The following is a 9,858-nucleotide window of genomic DNA, read 5'->3' on the forward strand; positions in this document are numbered from 1 at the left end:
GCGCGCCCCCCCAAGCCCAATCCGAATTGGGGAGGGGGGGCCGGCCCCCCTTTCCTTTCTCCTTCCCCCTCTTCCTATTACTACTACTAGTACTACTTCCTAATACTAGTACTCTTTCCTTCCCCCTCCAAATAAGATAAGGAAAAGAGAGGGAAACCTACTTGGAGTAGGTTTCCCCCTCCTCATGGCGCGCCCCCCCTAGGGCCGTCCACCTCCTCCCTCCCTCCTTTACATTCGGGGGTAGGGGGGCACCCTAGGACACACAAGTTGATCATTGATCGTTCCTTAGCCGTGTGCGGTGCCCCCCTCCACGATATTACACCTCGGTCATATTGTAGCGGTGCTTAGGCGAAGCCCTGCAACAGGAGAACATCAAGATCGTCACCACACCGTCGTGCTGACGGAACTCCCCCTCGGCGCCTCTGCTGGATCGGAGATCGAGGGTGCGTCATCGAGCTGTACGCGTGTCAAGAACTCGGAGGTGCCGGAGTAACGGTACTTGGATCGGTTAAACCGGAGGACGTACGACTACTTCCTCTACATTGCGTCAACGCTTCCGCTTCGGTCTACGAGGGTACATAGACAACACTCTCCCCTCGTTGCTATATCATCACCATGATCTTGCGTGTGCGTAGGAATTTTTTTGAAATTACTACGTTCCCCAACAATATGTTGTTAATCATTACCAAAACCACCCAGGGATAGTTGCACTTTCAATTTCCCCCTTTTTGGTAATTGATGACAACATATAGATCAAAGCTTCGACAAATGATAACAAGATTGAAATGCATCGTTTATTTTAGAAGTATGTGATAAGCAAGAGCTCCCCCTAAATTTGTGCATTATTTAAACTTTGCTTTGGACTGCAAAGGCACAATCTGTTAGGATCATGGTTCACTCTTCCATGTCACATACATCTTGGTGGAGCGCTCAAAATGATAACAATTGAAAAACATGCACTCATCACCAAGCAAAGTGAATGATCATAAATGAATATACGGGATAATATCATTCAAGCACACATTAAAGTAGCATATGATCAACCACATGATCATCCAAGTATCTCACAAAAGGACATAATGTATCAAGCAAACACACAATAAAGTTCAACCAAATAAAGTGCAAGAGAGACAAAACACAACACACTCTCTCTCGAAGACTATGATCTATACATATTTCTCCCCCTTTGGCAACAAGTTACCAAAAAGTTCAAATATGTATAGTGCTATGCGTCTCTCAGGCTTGGTCTTCATTAGGTGGTGTAGAGATGACTCCCAAGACGCAGGCTTCTATTGATGTAGCTGGAGTTGGTAGAGTGGCTGCTAGAGGTGGCATTGAAGCTGTGGCTGCTGGTGTAGATGTGGTTGCTCTAGTATCAGGAACAGGCACTACATCAGACCTCTGACCTCATGGCACATGCACTCGTTGAAAAACATTTGTTGTTGTCTTTCCTTTCTTCTCCTCTGCTTCCTCCTGGAGCTGCTCTACTACTGACTGAATCTCAGTTACATTGACATCAAGATCATAGAACTTTTGCTCAATGATTCTCTCCAAACTCTCCTGATTCTGAGTCAGGGTGGCCAAGCCCTTCTCAATCCTCAAGGTGGATTGGATCAGAAATTCTTGTTGATCTTGTTTGCTCTTTAGGAACACCTGAGATGCCTCTTCTGCACTTGGCATCTTTGCAGCTTTCTCTGCCCTTTCTTTTGCTCTCTTCTCATGTACTTGCACTAATAAAGGCTCATTCTCATCCATCACAACTGTGTTATCCTCAAAATCTGGCTTGAGAGGTAAGTGCTCCTTGTCCAACAAATAAGTGCCTGTGCCCATCTTTGAGTTGATGAGCACCTAAATTTGTGGAGCATACCCACAAGACCTCTTCTGATCTGCAGTTGTCCTCTTGATTGTTTCCACAATCAGAATCATCATATTGAACTTCTGAGGGACATAAAAAATGTGTAGCAAGTTGATGGAATGTCCTCTTATCATTCTATGATCTCCAGACTTGGGCAAAAGAGTATGCCTCAGGATGGTGTTGATTGTAGGCAGACAAGACAACAGAAACTTCACTGAGCCCAACTTATGAGTTTCCAGGGCATCATCAGGAATTTCTTTGTACATACTTGCCATTGAGTTGTGGTCTTTCTTCTTCTTGGCATAGACATCCAAGTCATCCTCATGAGCTGCTGGGGCATTTATCAACTTGGCCCATTCATCAACAGTTGATTGGTACCTTGTACCTTCTGACATCCATACAATCCTACCATCTGGATAGAAGTGAGCAGTGGAGTAGAATTGCATGATTAGCTCATCATTCCACTTAGTGAGCTTCTGGCCAACAAACTTGTCCACTCCACAAGCCTAGAAGCTATAATAGACACCTGGGAAAGGATCTTCATTCTCTCTGATGAATGCCCAGTTAACCCATCTCATGTCATAGACAATTGGCTTCTAGTCAAGCAGAATTGTCTCACAGAAGTGTTGTTGTTCCTTAGTGTGGAACCTGCAATCCATAACAGTTCTCCTTCTCACAGCATAAGGGTCACTTTTCATCCAAAGTCTTAGACCTGCATCCTTCCTGATGCTCATGTCCTCTGCCACTGGATGTGTGATTGTGGTCTGGGATCTTTGGTTTGAACTTTCTCAGCACTTGGGCTTCAGCTTCAGGCACTGGGGCCTTGTTCTTCTCCTCAGCAGGCATGTTTCTTGTGCTTCTCTTGGGTGCAGACTTGGTGGCTGGAGCTGCAGCTTTGCGAGCAGGTTTGGGCTTAGGAGCTGCCCCTGACTTGATTGCATCTCCCATAAGCTTTTGTGCCTTGGGTGCTGGAGCAACACCCTCTTCCTCATCAGATGGATCTCTCACCATAGTTGACTTTCCAAGAACTTTAGCAGTAGTGGTTCTTTCCCTCTTCTTCTTCTTGTCATCACTAGCTGCCTCTCTTTCATGAGATTCTATTGTGAATTTCATAGTTTGTCCTGTGGCAACCTTTCTTGGGTTGGATGTTGGGATTCTCCTAGTTGTTGCCTTCTTGTTCATGCCAGGCTTTGTAGATGCAGCAGCGCCAAACTCCTTCTTCACCACTTTCCTCTTTGAGATGGCCTCACCTCAGCTGCAACATAATCTTCATCTTCAAAATATGAGGTTCTCTTCTTCCTTGCTCTAGTGGCTGCCTTGGCCAAGTTACTAGGTGTGCTCCTGCTGCCCTCATCATAGCTGCTTGATGGACTAGTGCCCTCACTCATATGTTCTTGCTGTTCAGATCTATTCTAGCTGTCACTCTGGTTAGACATCTTGGCAGGCAAACTGACAGCAAACCCTGTGAATGGATTATAGATGAGGTAGAGTAGATGAGCATCACACAGTATAGAGATTTGGCAAAACAAATGAGTCAAAAAGTTAGTTTTAGTTCTCTACAGAAATGATCTCGGAGCTACCGAATTGATAAAATCGGTGATACCGAAGCAACATTTGGAACCTAAACTAGTGAACTCGGTCAGACCGAGTCACAGTTCGGTGGCACTGAGATTGCTAGGGTTTCATAGAGTATTGAACTCGGCCACACCAATTTGCAGTTTTCGGTCAGACCGAAAAGCGCATGTGCAATGGCATAAGCCAAATCGGTGAGACCAATTTCTAAGATTCGGTCGGCCCGAGATGAGTTCTGCGGAGAGCTAACCCTAATTTTTTTGAATCAAACTAAGCCTAAGGAAGATTTAGCTGGATAGATCGATTTCATTCATGGCAAGAATCATGGCATTGTCCTCGTGCTAGGAATCGGAGTTAAAAGGACAACACAAGGGGTCGAACACATACCCTAGTCCGGCGGGTGTTCGCTATGGCGGCGACGGCGGAGCAGATTCCGTCAACGGCAGCAGAAACCAGTGGCGGGAGGCCGCCGAGGAGGCGATCCGGAGACCAGAGGAGGCAGAGCAGGACACGTGCGGGCTGAGAGGTTTTGAAGAATTTTCCAAAATCTCACCCGTGGGTATTTATATCACGACCATGTCGGTGTGACCGAGTGGAACAACTCGGTGGCACCGAGATTGCAGAATCGCAAGCGGTTGCTGCAACTCGGTGTGACCGAAGTGTTCAAATCGGTTGCACCGAGATGAAAACCTAGATCAACAGAGTGAACTCAGTTTGACCGAAATGGATATCTCAGTCAGACTGAAATGCACAAAGAGGTTTTGGAAGTTTAAGTCTATGAGGAATCGGGGACTTGGAGTGCTCCTCACACATGGTGGTTCGAATCTGACTTGATCAAACTTTGTGATGTAGCATGAATAGAGTTTGAGACGAGAAAAGCATAGATAGCTAGAGAAAGTTCTTAGGCATTCTTGTCCATCCACTTGGCAAAAGAAAAAGAGCCAAACAACCAAAACAACAAGTGGGTGTCCTTGAATGGGTAAAATATGCAACTAACATGCTCACATAATAAAATGACAAATGAAATATGTGGCAAAGCATGCCCAATCATTCTAGCATCTATCAAGCAATTTGCGATGACTAGGTCATCTATATATGAGTATATTGACTTAGGAGTCAAATGAGAATAGTTGATTGTCGGTGTCAAAACCGGCGGATCTCGGGTAGGGGGTCCCGAACTGTGCGTCTAGGTGGATGGTAACAGGAGACGAGGGACACAATGTTTTACCCAGGTTCGGGCCCTCTTGATGGAGGTAAAACCCTACGTCCTGCTTGATTGATATTGATATTGTGGATGTTTACAAGAGTGGATCTACCACGAGATCAAGGAGGCTAAACCCTAGAAGCTAGCCTATGGTATGATTGTAATGGTTGTTGTTGTTGTTGTCCTACGGACTAGAGCCATCCGGTTTATATAGACACCGGAGAGGGCTAGGGTTACATAGAGTCGGTTACAATGGTAGGAGATCTACATATCCGTATCGCCAAGCTTGCCTTCCACGCCAAGGAAAGTCCCATCCGGACTCGGGACGAAGTCTTCAATCTTGTATCTTCATAGTCTTGGAGTCCGGTCGATGATGATAGTCCGGCCGATGACAGTTCGGCTGATGATGGTAGTCCGGCTATCCGGACACCCCCTAATCCAGGACTCCCTCAGTAGCCCCCGAACCAGGCTTCAATGACGATAAGTCCAGCATGTGTGTAGTCTTCAGCGTTGCAAGGCGGGTTCTCCTTCAAGTTCCTCGTACCCGCCGAACAGTGTCCGGCTTCCTCATCAATGTTGCGCGTCTTGGCTTCCACGCCCAATAATGGCCTTCTTCCACGCGTCGCGCGAATGTGAAAAGCCAGGGTGTCTTTTATGTTTTACCCCCTAGTTGTGCGAATAATCTGCCTATAAGGGAGGCAAGAATCCAGATCCAAATCACCATCTTCCTCCCGCAAATACTCATCGGAGCGCTTTCGACCAAGAATCCATTCCATCATGGACCGTCAACGCGGCTCCTCTTCTCGCGCTCCCAGCCCTTTGCCAGGAGATTGGAGGAGATGCTCTGTTCCGCACAACGAGCTGGTGAAGCTCCAAGCGGGGGGATATCTCCCTCCGGCCTTCATGGTTCCGGTTCGAGCCGGGCTGGCCACCTACAAAGGAGGTTACCCCAAATCCCAACAAAGGGGAGCGGGTATGCTTCGTCCCCTATCTGATAAGGGGGCTCGGATTTCCTGTACATCCATTCCTCCGCGGGCTCCTGGAGTTCTACGGACTCCAGATTCATCACCTCACGCCCGCCTCAATCCTGCATATTGCGGGTTACGTAGCTCTTTGCGAGCTATTCCTGGGCGTCGAGCCCCACTTCGCGTTGTGGAAGAGGTTGTTCTGCCTTGTACCCCGCTCTCACGAGGGGTCCATATATCAAGTGGGCGGCGCCGAAATATGGCGCGTTGCCGGGACCGGATATCCATCCGGAACCCCTAAGAAGGCGTCCAAAGACTGGCCTTCGGAATGGTTTTATATAGAAGACGCTCCGCTGCCGGACCCTGTTCGGATCGGCCTCCCGGAGTTCAGCAATGCTCCATTGAAGAAACGCCTTAGTTGGCGTCCGCGGAGCCCCCAACTGGAGGAAGACAAGAGCGTCCATTATTTGATGGGCCGAATAAGGTTACTGGCCCATTCCGGGTTGACCATGATTGGAGTCATGGCAACATGCATTATGCGGGTGGTGCAGCCACTACAATACAGGGGCCACCCCATGTGGGATTTCAACGGGGAGGACGATGCCACCCGTCATGGCCGCAAAGGGCCGGTTTCGGCCGAAGACCTGGTGGCGATCCTGTCCGGCCTGTATAAGGGGGAGAAGGAGGATTTCCTTCGGACGAACCCATTAAATGGGTTCTCCATGAATAATCCCCGGCCTTGGGTAAGCGAACACTCTGCGTGCCCGACCCATGCTTTTTGAAGCTTAAGTTTCTTATATTGTGTTCTTCTTTCGACGCAGGAGCTGCGCCGGATCGTGGAGGACATGCTAAGTCCAGCTCCGCAACCCGAGGATCCAGAGAGATCCCGGGATCCGGCCTCCGAAGAGGATCCGGACATAATGGTGGAGCTAATCGACGGGGTGTTCCACCAGCTCAGCATGGACAATGCTTTAGTCGCCATCATGGCTGACTATCCCGGACTATATCCGGCTTCCCAGGTGATTGCGACCGAAGTCCTGACACCGTCATTCCTTCCTTGCTTATTTCTGACCACCGTATACGATGGCGCTGTGCAGGAGGCGCCCCTAGGGCGAGAAGCCGAGCCCGCGGTGGCTGGCCAACAAAGGCCAGTCTGGACCAGTAGGCGGAAGAGGAGCGCGGCGCGGACTGAAACATCGCCGCAAAGGTGTAGCTCACAATTCATAATTTAGAGCAACATTCCTAGGAAGCGTTTGAGTGCTCATGAGTTTTGTAGGGAAAAAAGCGTCCGCCGGACTACGGGCGTGGAGATTGCCAATCCAACCTCTACCGGCCAGGCTCCAGCACCTGGTCTGGAGGGGGAGGCGAGCGCAAGGCGCGAGCCGGACGTTCCTCCGACGGAGGATGCCGACAGATTGTCCGCCACCAAGTGTGAGGTGGAGAGTGCCCTGAATCACAGGCGCCGCCAGACAGTATTTCGTGACGCGTGCTTCTCCCCCGAGGCGTTGAATGCCTTTAACGCGGGGGACGCGCACCTTCGTGCTGCTCAAGATGGTTTTACCAGAGCCACGGAGCAGCATGTAAAACACATACGGGTAAGAGAATTTAATAGTTGTATATGCCGGTAGCCCCCGAGACTTAAAGTACTTATATGAACTGATTTAAGGATCATATGAAACGTAGGATCTTACCGAGAAGATTACCCAACTGTCTCAGGAGCTGCAAGAGTGCAAGGCCCAACTTGAGGCCGCACTTTCTGGCACAGGAGGAAACATAGGGACCTCTCCTGGTAACGCATTATTTTAGAAAGATGAGTAGCGTTTGGCCTGTGCGCAAGTCTAAAAAATGACGTTGCAGGTGCTGCCGGACAAGATCCGGACAGGCAAGAACTTCTGCGCCAACTAAAGGCCGGCGAGAGGGTGCTGCATAAGGTGCAGCATGAAAGGAACAAGCTACAGGATTCCCATGCCCAGCTTGGAGAAGAGCTGAAAGGCGTTCGGGCCGAGCTGTCGGGCTCCGTTAAGGAGAATCAGCGGCTTCGTCGCGACATCTATAGTAAGTGCTTGAGCGAACTCTTTTGAAAAGAAGAGTTCGGCGAGGAAGTCAATTTAACAGAATATGTCTGCAGGTATGCTCACAGGTCGCCCTGCGGAGGAGATGCCCGTATCAACGGGTGACCAACTTCCCGAATTGTTGCAACTGATCGAACGAGTTCGGCAGGCAATGAGCGGCGTCATCGAGGCTTTATGGCCAGCCTTCTCCTTACCCGAGGGTCTTGGGGAGCTTGCGGAGAAGCTTCAGGGAGTGTGGCAGCGCTTCCATTTATGGAAGATTTCGGCCTGCCGCCAAGGTGCCAGGGAGGCCTGGGCCATGGTAAAGACGTGGTACAAGAAGGCAGATCCCAACCACATGGCCGAAGTCGGACCTGTGGGGCCCGATGGGAAGGAGATCCCTGTGAGTTTAGTATACGGCCAAGTAGAGTTGGCCGCTAAATTTTCCCAACAGGACTGTAAATTAGACAACCTGTTAGATGGGATTGAGGAAGAATACAATCAGTCAATTTGACAATGTATTATAAAATGACATGTAAAATGCCTTCTTCCCGGATTGTAGATCATTTGTATTTGCCGACCTTTTTGCTTCGACCTCGGGACCCTAGAGTCCGGAGTGTGTCTGAATACCTTCTCGGTTATGAAACAACCAGGGTATGCATGGAGACCAGGCGTAGGGGTCATTAGTGCTTTATCAAACAAGTGCCCAACTAGTTATGTTATATTACATGGGTAGTAAGAAACATCTTCCAGGGAGAATAGTTCCGTTAAGGGTTCCTTTCCTCTGGCGGTGGCATGCCCTAAAGTGCATGTCCGGACTGCGAAAAAAGCAGAAAAACATCTAGGGGCAGATAAATAGGTAGATAAAAAATCATCTTTTAAGTCACCGACCAAATATTCCCTTAAGAACGCTAGCTTTCGGCTTCACCCAGTCTGAGGTACACATCCGGCTGACCCGGCAGTAGCAATCGCAGAGGTGCTCCCTTTACCTCCTAGCCGAACAATCGGGAACGTAGGGGTAAGCACAGGAGCCAGGCAACCCAGCTTGGCCAAAACTTAAGTCATATCGATGCATATAATGGTGAATAAAAGGTACATGTGGAGGCTTGACACATGTGCTGGGCATGAAGCCCTTATAATTAAGCTTCTAGTAAAGAAGCCCCCAGGTATAATGAGTGCGGATAGCACATCAGTTGTGTGCGAACGTTGCGCAAGTAGGCCCTTTAAGGCTTGGATGAATAGTGTTGAGAAGAAAAAGATAAACAAAAGGCAACTGGAGTTAAAAAAAATTGGACGGGGGGGAAGGGACGAACTCTTAGTCCGGCGCTAGGCATAGAATCTTCGGAGGCGGGCTGCGTTTCATGGGTTCGGCTCGAGTCTGTTATCCGATGCATTTCGTAAACGGTACGCTCCGCCGGTCAGGACTTGATCGATGATGAAGGGGCCCTCTGTAACGCCCCAGATCCGATGCGCCAGGTGTCAGCCAGTTATTCGCCGCCGTTGCCATGTCATTTGCTTGCGTGTTGCATTTTATCATGTCATCATGTGTATTTCATTTTGCATACGTGTTCATCCCATGCATCCGAGCATTTTCCCTGTTGTCCGTTTTGCAATCCGACGTTCCTATGTCCTCCGGCGTCCCCCTCTTCTCTATTTTCGTGAGTGAGTATTAAACTTTCCCGGAATGACCCGAGCCTTGCCAAGCGGCCTTGGTGTAGCACCGGTAGACCGCCTGTCAAGTTTCGTGCCATTTGGAGGTCGTTTGATACTCCAACGGTTAACCGGGTAACCGTAAAGCCTCCTTCTCTTTGCAGCCCAACACCCCTTCCAAAGTGGCCCAAAGCCCATCTAACTCCCCTCCATGCTCTCTGTCGTTCGATCACGATCGCGTGGGCGAAAACCGTTCTCCATTTGGACTCTCCTAGCTCCCTCTACCTATATATTAGTCTCCCTCCCCCAAAATCGCAGACGAAACCCTAACCCTCTCCCTCCTCGCGCGCCGAACACGTCCGCGCCCCGCAGCCACGTCAATCCAGCCTATCAGAGCGCGCCACCTCAGCCCGCCGCCGCTGTCCTCCTATCCCACTTCGCCACGTCGCCCCGCCGGTTTCCCCGCAGCCGCCGGCCCGCGGAGCCCGTTGCGGGCCCGCCCGGCCCGTCCACCGGCGTCGCTGGCCCGAGCGCCCGGCGCCCCGCGCCCTCCGCTGCGCC

Source organism: Triticum dicoccoides, chromosome 6B, assembly GCF_002162155.2.
Source record: "Triticum dicoccoides isolate Atlit2015 ecotype Zavitan chromosome 6B, WEW_v2.0, whole genome shotgun sequence".
Lineage (NCBI taxonomy): Eukaryota > Viridiplantae > Streptophyta > Magnoliopsida > Poales > Poaceae > Triticum > Triticum dicoccoides.